Below are 16,220 nucleotides of genomic sequence, written 5' to 3'. Positions count from 1 at the left end.
ATTTTGATTAATTTGACTTATTATACTACAATAGTTTATTTTTCAGTCAAATATAATCAAATTTTAGATATTATATTTTTAAAAATTAATAAACTTATAAAAACATTATATAATATACTGTATATATTCTTTGCTTTAATTAGTAAGCATTGCTTATTATTAGTAAAAATATTATTATAAAATAATTTAAATGTTCGTATAATTAATATCAATTAAAATAATAAATATATAATAAAAAATTTAATAAACAACAGTTTTATGATCTGAGATGAGTTATCAACAAAAGTTTTGTCACAAATGAGATGTTTTTTTTGTTATAAATTTGTGTTAAACCTCTTATGAAAAATACAACATCTCTTGTAGAGTATGTAAAACCATTGGAAAATTAAACGAAGAAGAGATCAGAATTGCAAATGGGATGCCATTTAACAGTATAACCAGTGATACCACAGTTAATACTACCAGTGCTGGTGTGCTATATATACTATGACTACTAACTGACAGAAACTCAACTCACCTCTGGTTCGGAAGCAAAGGCAACACAAAAAATAAAGTCATTAATCATTTGATGAAAGAAATTAACTTTTCTTTAGATGTTATAATACCCGACAATAACACCGTTTGGTTTGCATAGAGAAACAAATTAAACGCTTCTTTTGGTGTTTTGTTTTATTATACACATTAAGTACAACATATTATATATACACAAAACCACTACTCAATTATAATTATATAGCTGTTTGTGAGTTTGCAGAGTAAACTAATTTTGTTTGTTTTTTGCGTTTAAAATTTTGTTTAAATTATTATTATTATTTTTATAACGAAAACACTGAATATCCTTAATATGAATTAAACAAAATATTTTTTTATTAAATAAAAAGTAAATAAAGATATTTCAGTTTTATTTAATCAAATGATTTTTTTTAAATTCTTAATTTCTAATAATATGGTTATAAAATTATAAAATTATTTGTTTAAATATTTCTATAAAATTATTGTTTTTCTATAATATTTTATGTGTTATAAATTACTATAAATAATTAATTTACATAAATTATTAGATATGCTTAATATTATATTATTGTTATATTAATGTTAATTATTTTATTGAGGCAATATTTGAATTGTACTGTATTATACAGTTTAATAGTTATTTATACATTATTTCATTATTATTAATAACATAAAATACAATATGTATTACGAAACGGTAATTATAGATATAATAAAATAATTAAAATAATTAACCATATAATTTTAAATTATTTTATATATTGTGTTTTGTCTTAAAAACAAAAGCAATGTTATATTTTATTTGAATACATAGAATATGATTGATATATGAAAATTATAATGAAACCAATATTTTAAAAGAAAAACTAATTTATTTTAATAATAAACAACTTAATTGACAACAATTTATTTAAACTCTATAAATAAAATATGATTTAATTAATTTTTATATAATGGGTTTATTATATTTAACCGTTTGCTATACTTTTATCTTTTGTATAATTTATAATATAAATGTAAATAATTTTTGCATATATTTTCATTAATTTTTGCATATATTTTCATTAATTTTTATTTACATATATGTTAGTTCATTTCATATATCTTAGACACCTTTTAAAATAAAAACATTAATAATTATAGCAATTTTTTTTATTAAATATACAGATATTTTGACTGAACATTATTGTAATAAACAGTGATCTACTAGTCTATTTGGTAAATTAATAATATAAAACTAATTTTAAATGTATTAACTTTTGGGTAAATATTATATAATCTGAAAGGTATTACATTAAAAACAATAATACAATTATATATGAAATAAATTAGTTTCGAGAAATTTTTCGCTTCAATAATACAAATGTGAGTTCAGTTAAGTTCAGCTTAAAGTCATTTGTGTCTAATTATTGCCAAAAACTATACTAACAAATGAAGAGTCGCTTAATAATGTTTGTGATGTCTGTAAATCAGTTTAAATCCAATGATAATACTTTTGATACACTGATCTCTTTATCTCTTTAATCAAATCAAAACCTATTTTTTGTTTTTTCACAAATTAGTTACAAAACACATATATTACTAAATAATTAAATAAATAAAGAGAGAGATATTATTGAATACTTAAATCTATGATTTAATAGTCTATTTGATGCCGACTTTTGCAAAGATATGCTGTTAATAGTCACTCAATTACTGAGTTTTAAAATCATCAACTATTAAGATAGTTATTATCACTGATTACACAAAATTTGTGGAAAAGTCTATGTTATACCTGTAATAATAGTCAATAGAGATAATAGTCATAATATAGAAGTTGTGTAAAATTTTTTGTTGTTGCTTTCGGTTAGTTTATCAGTAAACTCGATAAACTATTTGCTAAAACATTTGTTTAATTATTAAATTGATGTCTTTAGTACATTAAACTTCACAAATGGTATTAATAAGAGTTAAATCCCATAATAAAAACATTGGGTCTTTGAAATTAAATAATGTATTGCAAATTATAACATACACAACAATTTGTTTGATAACTTTATTTTACAAATAAAAATATTTTACTTCTAATTTAATCAAATATTTGTTTCCATTTATCAAAACTATTATTTAAATAAACTATAAAATTGATAAAACTGAAAACACACCAAAAACTAATATTAAACATTGACAGCTTTTTAATCTATTATACAAATCGCCTTTATTATTAAACATTATTTAGAATTAATATATTATATTTTAGATGAAAAATGTATTTAAAAAATGCTAAATTAGAGGAACATTGAAAGTCAATATAAGGGTGGGAGGGATGTAAAGTATAGGCAGTATAATGAGGAACACTATGTGACTGAAAGAGAGAGTCCAGTGATAATATACTAAAGTTTAGGCAAATATTATACATCGAAACTAAAAGTGAGGAAAACTAACGACCGATGAGAGACTCGGAGACAAATAAATTGCAGTTTTGAATGAATCAATAAATGGGAGATTCTTATGAATAATAGTAATATATATATATATATATATATTCAACAATAATATTATCCCCAAAATAGTTTTGAAATACATTCAAACACATCAATAATATTGGTGTTACAGTCATAGTATTAGTAAAAGTGCTTCACTACAGTAACCCCCGTAGAGTCGGAGCTGTTTTATTAAAAAAATTGTCCACAAAATGCACTCATACTGTATTTCATGTAAAAAATGAATAAATTTTTATTTATTCAATTGATAATAAAAGTCATAAATACAAATATATAATATGATACAGTATAACACTGTATATACAGAAGTATTGATCACTAATATAGTTGACTAAAATTATCTATGAAAAATTAATATTATCAAATTTATTTATTTATGTGTATATTATTTAAATATCTTATTAAATATATATATATATATAAGGTAAAAATTAAATATTTAATTAAAAAATAGATAAATTTATTATACAGTAATTTATATTATTATATTTTAACATTAGATTTTGCAATAATTTGTTGTACATTTACAGTAATAGTCAATATATGGGAAATATACTGTATTTGCTTTTTTTATTAATCTTAAATAGTAAATCATTTCAACTAAATGATCATTACATCAATTATTCTCTAATATTATTGATATATAGTATTACAAAAGATATATTAGTCATAATAGAAAAATACATTAGTGTCAAAACAGGTAAGTATTTAGTATTTGATATACAGGACTGTTTGATAATATACTTTAGATTTAAAAACCATTATAACTGAGAGTCTATTGAAATAAAAAAAACATTTTATTGATGAACAAAAAGTAATTACATTTTTGCGACTATCATATAATATTAGAGACAAAACAAAACTATGTTATTAAAGCATATGTCTGTTTTGGTTGTATTAGTTAGATATGCGTTAAGAATGAGGTATAGAATAGTATAGATAGTGAATGTTATAATCAAATGTTAGATTGAAGTCTAAATTATAAACTATAGCCCAGCGGGTCATTGGATGGGCTATTCCTACATCTAGTGTTACATCTGTTTCATGGGTAGACGTCCTCACAATTGACTCAATAAACTCATTGAACTCATATACTGTATGATATCCTCTGTACAACTGTGGGCTTTGCCATTGGGTTAGGGGTTATAATAGCGTTGTGTCACTCAATTACAGGGCCTCAGAGGCAATGGAGTGCAGTTCAGACAACCGCACAAATAAATGCACTGAAAATAACAGACAGACACAGACTGACAGCAACTGTATATATGATCAAACACTAGCCTATTGTCATACTGTTGGGACACAACCATACTATTACTCAATGAGCTCATAGATCAAGTGATGTCAAGTTCAGGGATCACTTAGAGACAGACAAATGCAGACATCATAAGACAATATATACTTTTGATGGGACACAACACACGACAAGCTATGAGACGCTTGAATGACCACTATTTTCTGCCCACAACAACATTACCCATATATACAATATATGAGAATATCTCTTACATCCCTCAGCTCTCAAGTAGTCTTCACTTACTCTTATTTATTGCAAAACATTTAGTAGCATTGTATTGATTTTATAGCAATTATTCGTTAATATTATAAGTATGGATGTGATTAATAGCAATAACTATATTAAACCATTATTTGCTTTATTATTTGACTATAATATTGTTGATACAACAAATAAGATAAACATTTTTCTCATTTATTTAATAATTTTTTATTTGTTTGTCAGATTTAATCAATTGTTAAATTTTGTTATATGAGTATATAATTTCATTAGTTTAATATTTATCAAAGTGATTGATGCTTTAAAATATTTAAGTAATAAAATATTAAAATTATAGAGAAAACAATTATCTTATTTTTATTATTATAATAGTGTTTAGCTTATCAAAGATTTTATCTTATTTTATGCGATATCTAATGTGTTTTAAAACTATTATTACGTATAGTATTTAATAACATAATGCAAACAATTTAATTAGATTAACGAAAATACATTAAGTCTTGCATTCATTTCAATAATAAATTATTTTGAGACACACTTATAAACACAAACAAAGACTTTACTGATATTTATATAATAAAAATTACAAAGAATTTAAATGTTATTTTTTATTTATATATAAAAATTATATATAATTTACAGTCAAATTAACTAAACAAATTCACTTTTATTTTGTTATCATTTTAAAAACCTAATAATAAAATTTATATAATATATTAGTTTAAAGTTAATAAAAATTTTAGTATTTAGGTTTTTATGTGCTAATTATTATTATTAATAATATTGTTAATTATTGATTAATAATAATTAGAAATAACAACAATAATAATCATTATTTTGTAAAAAATTTTAATTTAGTATTGTTCTAATGGTAATTGCTTTTATTATAATTTATTTACAAAATATTTATCATAACAAAACTGTTTCTAATTACATAAAAATTTTAAAACTAAAATTAGAGTTAAAACAAAAATTATAACCTTTTTGAGTAAATGTTATGATTGTTGAATAAAAAGTATTTTTAGTTATTAATAATTAAATATTTTTTAAAGTACATAATAAACTATACATACCGTAAAACTAATATATTAACTTGTACTATATCTCCAATTATACTTTACATATATAAAACAATATAAATTTTAGATAAAATTATTGCATAATAATAGTTTATATAGAAATAAATACAATTTTATGCAACTATTTTTTTCTTTAACCAACTATATAATATACATAACTTTATGTTAATAATAGTAACATAAATTTTAAACAGAGATAAGATAAATATTACCCAGAAATGTGAATTGTCATAGAAATGATAATTATATTAACAATAATATTTATAACATCTGGTCATTAAATATAATAGCGATTAAATAAAATTAAAAGTTTTTACTTTTTGTCTCATAATGTTGTTTCTAATTTTCATATTATTTATTAAGTAATTTTAGCATAACAATAATTAAAACTAAATACTAATATGCATTATATAATATATAATATTCTGAATTAACAAATTAACGATATAACAAATAAAAAATTTAATTTTGTATAAAAATATAATATAGATTCAAGTATTGCAATGATATGTCATATATTATATGTCTATATTGTGTTACTAATATACAGTAAAATAATGTACAGTATTGTCTAATATATAGTTAAGTTAATACTGGACTCAATTAATGATTGTATTGAAAAATTGTGTGCTAATGATCATAATTAGCCATCGATGTCATCGGTCAGTGTCATCCCTTATAGAGTCCTATATAATAGATATACAATATATTAGAGAAACTAATTCTTGGAGTGGTATTTGGTATTTGTCTTCTTCTCAATTCAATGGTATTATCACTTTGTGGACAATCTATAAAATTTCAACAGAAGTCTTGTTTCTTTGATATTAAATGTCAAAAAACGGCAGAAAAATCAATAAATGCTTGAATCGCGTGCTTAACAGTACTTTAATGTCACCCGTTGTGAGGCAGACACATAAAAATTGGTCCACAAAATGAATAAGTTTGCTATGACTGGGCTCAGGGATTGGCCTTTAAGTTATTATTGTATATCGTATATACATAGAGAGGATCACAACTATATTGTATTATATAATATTAATGTATAATATTTATTAAGAATCATCTAAAAATAACCCATAAATTATTTGTCATTATATAATCACAAATTACTTTTAAATTAAGTATAAATAAAAATGCTTTTTAATTAAACAAAATGTAATAAATGCGTGGTTTTTCACTAATTATGCTAAATGTTATACAAATTATAATATCGTATAAACTTTGATAATTTGTTGTCGTTTTATATAATGATATATGTAATACAATGATGTTAATACTAATGATGAAGATAAAAATAAAATTTTTATTATAGTATCAATATATTTTTTATATAATATTATAAAGTAAATAAAATTATTTTAGGCATTTATTTTTTATATCAATAAACATTTAAAAATATATGTTTAATCAAATTTTTAGATTTATAAAAGTTGAATAAAAGCGGAATATTTTTATAAACATAAATATTGACTAAAATTTGCATATATTTGTTGTATATAAAACAGTTATGCATAATATTATAATATATATTAAAATATATGTAATGGACTACTAGTGGTTTGCATGCAATCTCTTGTTATTTAACAAAAGCATAAAACCGTGGTTTACGTATCTTTTATTATATAAGGGAATACAAAAAGTAATTTCCAAACTTTAACAAATAAATTCTAACATAGATTGTCAACACATTGTAATATTGAAAATTTTAAAAACTTTTATAAAACCTCAATCTGTTACTTAATTTTAACTTAAATTAAAATAAGGACCAAATATGATAACTCTTAATATGAATTTAAAGCATAATTTTGTGTTTTTTGTGTTCAACAAAATGTTAGAAAATGCTTATTTATTTAAAATTATAAAATAAATGAAAAAATGAATAATTACATTAACTTTCATATTTCGAAAAAAACAAAATTAGTTTTTAAAAAATTCAGAATAACCAATCATTAGTAATTTAGCTAAAATATAATCATTAATGAAGTTTTAAAAAATCAAAAACTAATATATACTCATAAAACTTTTTATTATTTGATAAAAATATATTGTGGTATATTTAACAACATTAATAAAACATTTAAAGAAATTCAGTTAAAATTATAAAACTAATATTTATGTCTTTATTAAGTTAGAAAAGTAAAAATTTGAGATCTTATTTAGTAAAATTGATGTAAAATATTCTTTAAAATTTCAAAAATAAATTTTTAATTTAGTTTCTATATTCTGGAATTATTGTTCTTTAAAACTACAATTTGTTTTATTTCTTAAAATTTTTTATTATAAACATATTTTATGAAAATACAGATACTATTTATAATGGTATAAAAGATTGTCTAACGTTGTCAAACAAGATAGTAATTACATCACAATTCAATAACTTATAGTTTTTGTAAAGTTAATACTTTAAGTAAATTATATTTTTGTGCAATGAATTAATGGATTCCCTTATAAATACAATTCAATGTTTCGTTGGTTTCTAATGAAATGTATTATATATAAGTATATATTTCATAATATTTTAAAAAATATATTTTTATATTTGTATTATTATTATTACAGTTACATGTGTTCTCAATTTTTATTATAAAATGTGTGTAATAATATTATATTTCTATGTTATAATAAATATATTGTACCGTATATGTTAAATAAAATTTTATGCATATATAAGTGTATATTGTTAAAATTTACAAATACTAAAAACATTTTAAACATATAAACCACAATATAAATAATAAAATATTTTTTTTCTTTTCAAAATATTATGTACAGAATTTAATATACTGTATAATATAGTATTTGGGTATAAATTATGTCATTAGAATAAAATTGATAAACGAATGAGAAATAATTATTTTTAATTTAAAAAGAATATTTCTATTTTTTAGTCATCAAATTTTTAAATAATTTATAAATATTTTTGTTGTAAAATTATAATATATTTAAATAATTGTATTTATTTATTCAAACATGTTCTAATTTAATAGTCAAATAGTCATTAAATTACTAAATGTTAAACATTAGTTTATTTAAAAGAAAAATATGTAAAAACTTTTTAAGTGACTTTTTAATCCTTAACAATATATTTACACATACACATACACATACACATACACATACACATACACATACACATACACATACACATACACATACACATACACATACACATACACATACACATACACATACACATACACATACACATACACATACACATACACACATACACATACACATACACATACACATACACATACACATACACATACACATACACATACACATACACATACACATACACATACACATACACATACACATACACATACACATACACATACACATACACATACACATACACATACACATACACATACACATACACATACACATACACATACACATACACATACACATACACATACACATACACATACACATACACATACACATACACATACACATACACATACACATACACATACACATACACATACACATACACATACACATACACATACACATACACATACACATACACATACACATACACATACACATACACATACACATACACATACACATACACATACACATACACATACACATACACATACACATACACATACACATACACATACACATACACATACACATACACATACACATACACATACACATACACATACACATACACATACACATACACATACACATACACATACACATACACACATACACATACACATACACATACACATACACATACACATACACATACACATACACATACACATACACATACACATACACATACACATACACATACACATACACATACACATACACATACACATACACATACACATACACATACACATACACATACACATACACATACACCACAAATAAAATAAAGTAAAATCAACTTATGGTTTGACATGAGAAACAATTTTGATCTCTTGAATGAAGTGTTGTCTAATAATTGTATTATATTAAGCAATAATTGCTTACATAAACCTCACCCTATATTCTATAAGGTTTGTTGAGTCTGTCATTAAATAACTCAATTACTGAGTCACACCACCAATAGGTAGGGACCAAAAAACGTGACAATTTTGTCGACTGATGTCAAGTGAAGACTGAATTTTAGCAATTTTTGTTGTTTTATTTCATTTTTCTAATAATGTTTTTGGTCTTTCATAGTATCCATAGAGACTCAATCATAGATATTGTACGGTCACTACACTGACGACCACCACTACCACTACCACTACCCGTACCATAACTAGTGTACACTTCACTCTAGATTTTGATATATTCTGCAATATTGTAGTAAATCCAATGCCTTTCGTTTAGTGAAACATTAGTGAAATAAACCACATTATATTGTATACTATATAATATATTTTATTATTATTATACAGTATATATAGTATATATATATATACTGTATATACAGTATAATGTCAAATATTAACAGTATATATCACTCCATATACACTAAGCTATATAATACCAGAAACCATAATAAATGACACACGACTTGCATATCAAATACATTACTAATATTTAGAAGAAGTAGAATAATAGCTAAAAACAGGACATAAATAACAAAACATTTGATTTGAGTTAAACCAACTTTTCTTCAAAATTATAATATATTAAACTTGTAATCAAAACAATAATAATAATGTTATTATTTAAGTTTTATAATTCAAATAATATATAGAAACTATATTATTATAACTTTATATAACGGTTTAGTTAAAGGAATCAAAATTAATTATAAAATTTTAGTAATGATTACAATTTCCTCTATATGTTTGTTGGCCTAACCGGCAATCATTTACGACAGTTGGCCACAAATTGCGGCACAATTTATACCTTTATAGCCATATTTCGTCCTCTATTGTCGCGAAAGGACTTATTAGAGGGTACCGCGAGATATGGATAACAAAAATTTAGGTCATTATATAAAATTATTAAAAGAAAATAAAAAAACTTACTTCATTTTAAATATAATGCAAAATACAAAAAAGATAATTTAATAATATATTTTCTAAATTAAACGATTATCTAATCTATTAACTAATCAATATATTTATATTATTGTGTAACTATATTTATATAATATTTATAGACTGTAATAATCAATTAAAATAAATTTTTATTAATTTAAAAATTATTGAATATGTTGTATTAAATACAATTAATATAAATGTTATGAACAAACTCAACAATAATTTAATATAACCTAAACTTAATATAATTTATAGATTCATTAGAAGTGAATCATAACTTAATCTAAAATAAGATCTTGAATTAAATCAATACAAATACTGAGTATTAGACAACTACTACTACTACAACAACAACAACTACTACTACTACTACTACTACTACTACTACTACTACTACTATTAATATCTTAAAATGATATATTTTTAACACAAATATTAAATATATTTATTTTGAAAGTCGATTCTTATTAATTAACTGACAATTTTATAAAAAATTAATATATATATATAAAAGTATAAATATTATTATAATTTTAAATGTAATTTATAACAGTTTAATCAAATCATAAGTTATCATTATAAAATGTTTGCCAAAATTGATTCAATAAACATATGATATTTTACTGTTTAGTATTTATATAAAATCTGACTCTTTTTATGTATAGATGTGTAAAACAAAAGTAATACAAAATATTGTGTGTATTATAACTATAAATTGTGAACACATTTCTTATATAATATTCATTTCATACGATTTGTAAGTTTTATATCAGCAAAACATGAGAGACAACCATAAGTTGTTGACAGTTGTTATTTGTCTCAAAAATATTGGGATTAAAACATCTCATAAAACTTGTCTATTCATCCATTTATCTAATATTAAAACAGATATTAAGTACAAAAAGTTACACATTTTAACATAAAAATTCATAAGAATTTTTTAGAATTTTAAAAACTATTGATTATTATTTATATTAAGATTTATGTTATCATTAGAGACATCAAAATATGTGAAACTCATATTTGTTACGATTAAAAATATTAATCGGGGAATCGATATATAACCAAATCATATAATAGGATTCTTTTTGACTTTTCTAAACACAAACACATATTTTCACATATTTACAATATTTATAAAATAATTATAAAATTAATATTAAATACTATATTATAGGTAATTAAGACAAACAATGTATCAAAATTTAATTATTAATAATATATTACTAAAATATGTACAAAATTGTTTAAGTTATAATTGAATTTTTAGAAAATTAAACATAACTTAATCATTTTGAGCGCATATTATATTAAATATAACTAACAAAAATTAAATTTTTGTTAAAACATTGATTGTCTTAATAGATTGTATTTTAAACTAAACTACAATAATATTAAATTTTTGTAATTAGATAAGTGTTTATACTATTATATTTCATAAAAAATATACTATAATTATAAAATTAAACTACAAGTATTTTAAATTAATTAATTATTTATTTATATAAATTAAAACAAATTTTTTAATAAATATTACAAAATTAGTTTTATTTATTACATGTTTTCAAATGTTTTAAACAACTATCGTTATCATCAATGTCTGAATTAACACTATTTAACACGTGATTTGAAATATTACTATATTTTGATAGAAAACTAATTAAAAATACAATTTAAATATTAGTAGAAATAAATAATGTTTTTCCACGAACTGATGAAAAGAATACGTATATAAATTCTATATGTCTGTCTGTCAGTCTGGTTGTATCTATTTTTATTTTAGAATTTTGATTTCAGATTTTGAAAAGAAAAATAATGTATAGGAGATCAGCACTGAAGTTTTGATATTTTTTAGAAACAAAAAATGCCGGCCAAAGTAAAAAATTTTATTATTAAATTTAGATTTGTGTAAAGCATCAAAAATAAAGTCTAGGGTATCTGCATTTAATTTTTTCTTTCCAGGAACATTGAAAATTTTTATATTTATTAATTTTGATTTAGTTTAAGCAACAAAATGAAATAAAGAATGTTTTTAAATGTTTTGATATTTAAAAATGGCATATTTTTAAAATTTTTAAACTTAATTTAACATAAACATTAAAAACATGATAAATTTGAGTTTATTTTGTAATACTGAGTCATTTGATATCGCAATTTATAATATTAAATTATGATTTAATTTGGATAAGGAGTTCGTATGGATATTCTTTCTAGCATTCTCAACTGGTTATTATTATAATTTAATTTAAGAATCTAAATAGACAACAAATTATTATTTTTTTTATTGATTATTAATTAGATAATTTACATGATTTTTAAATAAATATGTAATATATTTTAATTGAGATATTTTTTAAAGATTTTTTAATTGTTTTATTACTTGACTATATTTTAAATAAAAAATTAATTTTACTATTAATAATATTAGTTTTATTATAATTGTTTATATTTAAATTATTTTTGTGCAAATATACATTAATGATTTATTTATATGAATAATAATAGTGTAATTTCAATATAATTTTATTGCAATAATAAATGCATAAATTTTAAATATACTGTAAATACTTTGTAATAAAATATAGTTATTTTTGTTAATTATAAATATGGACTGTAATTAAATACTGAGAGGCTTTTAACCTAATTTTATACTTGTATTTTAATGCATTGTATTTATATTTTTATAATTATTTCATTAAATAATGAATACAATTACATATAGTAATAATATTCATATAATGTTTTAAAATGAATCTTTTTATCCAATCATAATGTATATAAATATTGATAATATATATAACAATTACAATTAAATTAATTGTTAATTTTTATAAAATTTTATAGTTGTATTGTTTGTAAATATGCTTAATATACTATACTTAATTAAAAGTATCATCATACTTCATTGCAGTTTATTGTTTAATTTTACAATTTTATATTATTGTTTTGATTTATGTAATTAAAATAAGAAATTAAATTACATTATGTAAAAATATCAGTAACAAAATAGGTGAGACTGATTTATGAGTTATTATTTTATGTAAACTAATTAAAATAAAAATATTTTTGTTTTTAAATATAGCAATTTGGCACATATACAGTACATTAATAAATAAATACGATTTACTTATAAAAATAGGTAAAGAAAGGCAAAGAGTATTTTAAGAAAAAAGATAGTTATCTCAAAATCAAAATTTATTCATATTTTATAAAAGTTTAATTATGATAGATTAAACATGTTTCTAATAATTTTTAATAATGATTATTATAGATAAAATTGCTGTTTATTTAATATATAATATCAATTAATTTTTAAATTTGAATACTAACAAATATTATTTATTCATTTATTAAAAAATATTTAATAGTCATTTTATAAATACTTGAATATTTATAATTAAATATTTTTTTTGAATATCTAATAATCTATGTAAACTATCAAAGTAAAATTAAGAGATATTATAAAACATAAAATATTATTTTCTATTATTGTTTTTTATTTAAAAACTATACAATAGTATTAAAAATCTTAAAAGATATTCTAGTACAATTTATTTCTTACATTATTTGATATATTATAATACTTTTGTGTTAAACTGCTAATGTTTTATACATAAATGATATCTATTACAATTTATACTTTTCATAAAATTATAATTGCAAATAAAATATTTTATATATTTCAAAAAATCAGTCTCACCTATTTTGTTATATAATTATTTTAATATACAGTATAATAATAAATATCAAGTTACAAAATAAGAGTAATTAGATTTTTGGGAGTTTAATATATTTTATTATTTATTATATATTTACTAAATTTGTTTTTGTAAATAAGTTTATAACATAACATTTAAACTTTACTGATTTTAATTAGTTAAAAAATATGATATAATTTTAAATATTGCTATATCCTAATTTATTCTGAAATAATATTTAAAATCTAAATCTTGAATGCAAATATTTAAATAATAAAAATAAAATTAATTATATCAAGAAAAGCTAATATTTTATAAAAGATTTTACAATTTATTAGTAATTTTGATATCACACCATTAAATATAACTGTTATGTATATTGTTTTAATAAGTTTTGTTTTACTTGTAATTTGGTTTATATATATACAGTATATATATATAAAATAAACAAACATTAAATCTAATTTCTTAGATTTTTTTATTAACATTGAAGACATCAAACAAATGTTTTGATATACAGTTTAATGACATCTATAGTTAAGATGTGTGTGTTTTTCTGTCTCAGATTGCATTACATTTAGCAAAAGCATCTCAAGTGGTTTAAATCAAACCAGTGATACATTAAGTGAATGGACTCAATATACAGAAGCGCTCATGTAGTTAACGAAAGCCTAAATTCGTGGCACGTTATTCATCCTTATACTCACATATCATTCACATATACTAATAGTTACCACATTTTAAATAAATTTATTTCATGCATTTTTAAAGTTATCGAAAGCTTAAAAATTGAAAAGATATATAGTTTTTATAATTTTTAATTTTTTATGTCAAATCATTAAAAGTCATAAATTATCCGATTATATTAAAAGTAAAATTTTAAGATATTACTATTCATTTTATATAACTATTTAAGTTTAAATTTTAATCAATTTTATTTTGCTTACACATAAGATAATCATTAATTTAATACAATGAATTTGTGGGCTGTGAATTTATATATGATATAAATATTGTAAATTTAATGTGAATTGTGATACAGTTAGTGTTGGCAAAAAAGAGAAATTTGTAAAATAATAGAGAAATTTCTAGAAAGTTTCTAAAAGAAATTTCTATCTATGGGATCCCCATGGTTAATTTTGTTTTCTCTATATTTGTTATCTTGTAACATTGTTTTTAAAAGTAATAATTAAAATTAGTATTAGTATTTAAATTACTAATTAAAGTAAAAATATATTTATTTAATTATACTAAACTATACTATAATAAAAAGGGCAATAAAATTTTACAAAACTGATTATTATTAAATAATTATAATTATTTATATAGGGATCCCATTTGTATAATAGTATAATATTATATGTACAGTATTATGTCTTATGTCAGTAGTATTATAATAGCTAAAGATATGGGGATCCCATAGTATAACAATAAAGTTAAATTTCTGTAGAAATTTATTCCTGAGAAATTTTCTAGAAACTTTCTATTTGCCCATCTCTAGATACAGTACTAATTGATACTGAATATTAAGATATCAATTAAAATATGAAAACTACTAATTGAAATATTAATTTATTAAATAGTAAAGTAATTATCTTAAATACAAAATATTGTTTTGATACCATAGTTATCACATCACTGCCTCTAAAACCATGACTAATCTGTAATAGATTGATATAATTATGAATATAATTTCAATTTCAGCTATAATTTATAACTAAATGATTAATGATTTTTGATATTAAAAATTGAAAATAGTCAATAAATTGTTTTATCTTAAAATTGATAGATTACTAAAAAATAATCTTAACAAATTATTTTTATAAATTAAAATCATATTTTAATAAACTTGAAAAATTTATTTCACATATAGAGTTATAAATGTAATATATGGTACATAAAAT

This window comes from Oppia nitens, unplaced genomic scaffold (assembly GCF_028296485.1).
Source record: "Oppia nitens isolate AA-2021 unplaced genomic scaffold, nextdenovo-longstitch-racon4-pilon3 scaffold13_pilon_pilon_pilon, whole genome shotgun sequence".
NCBI lineage: Eukaryota > Metazoa > Arthropoda > Arachnida > Sarcoptiformes > Oppiidae > Oppia > Oppia nitens.
The sequence above is the reverse complement of the archived record's forward strand: the minus strand, read 5'-3'. Positions refer to the sequence as shown.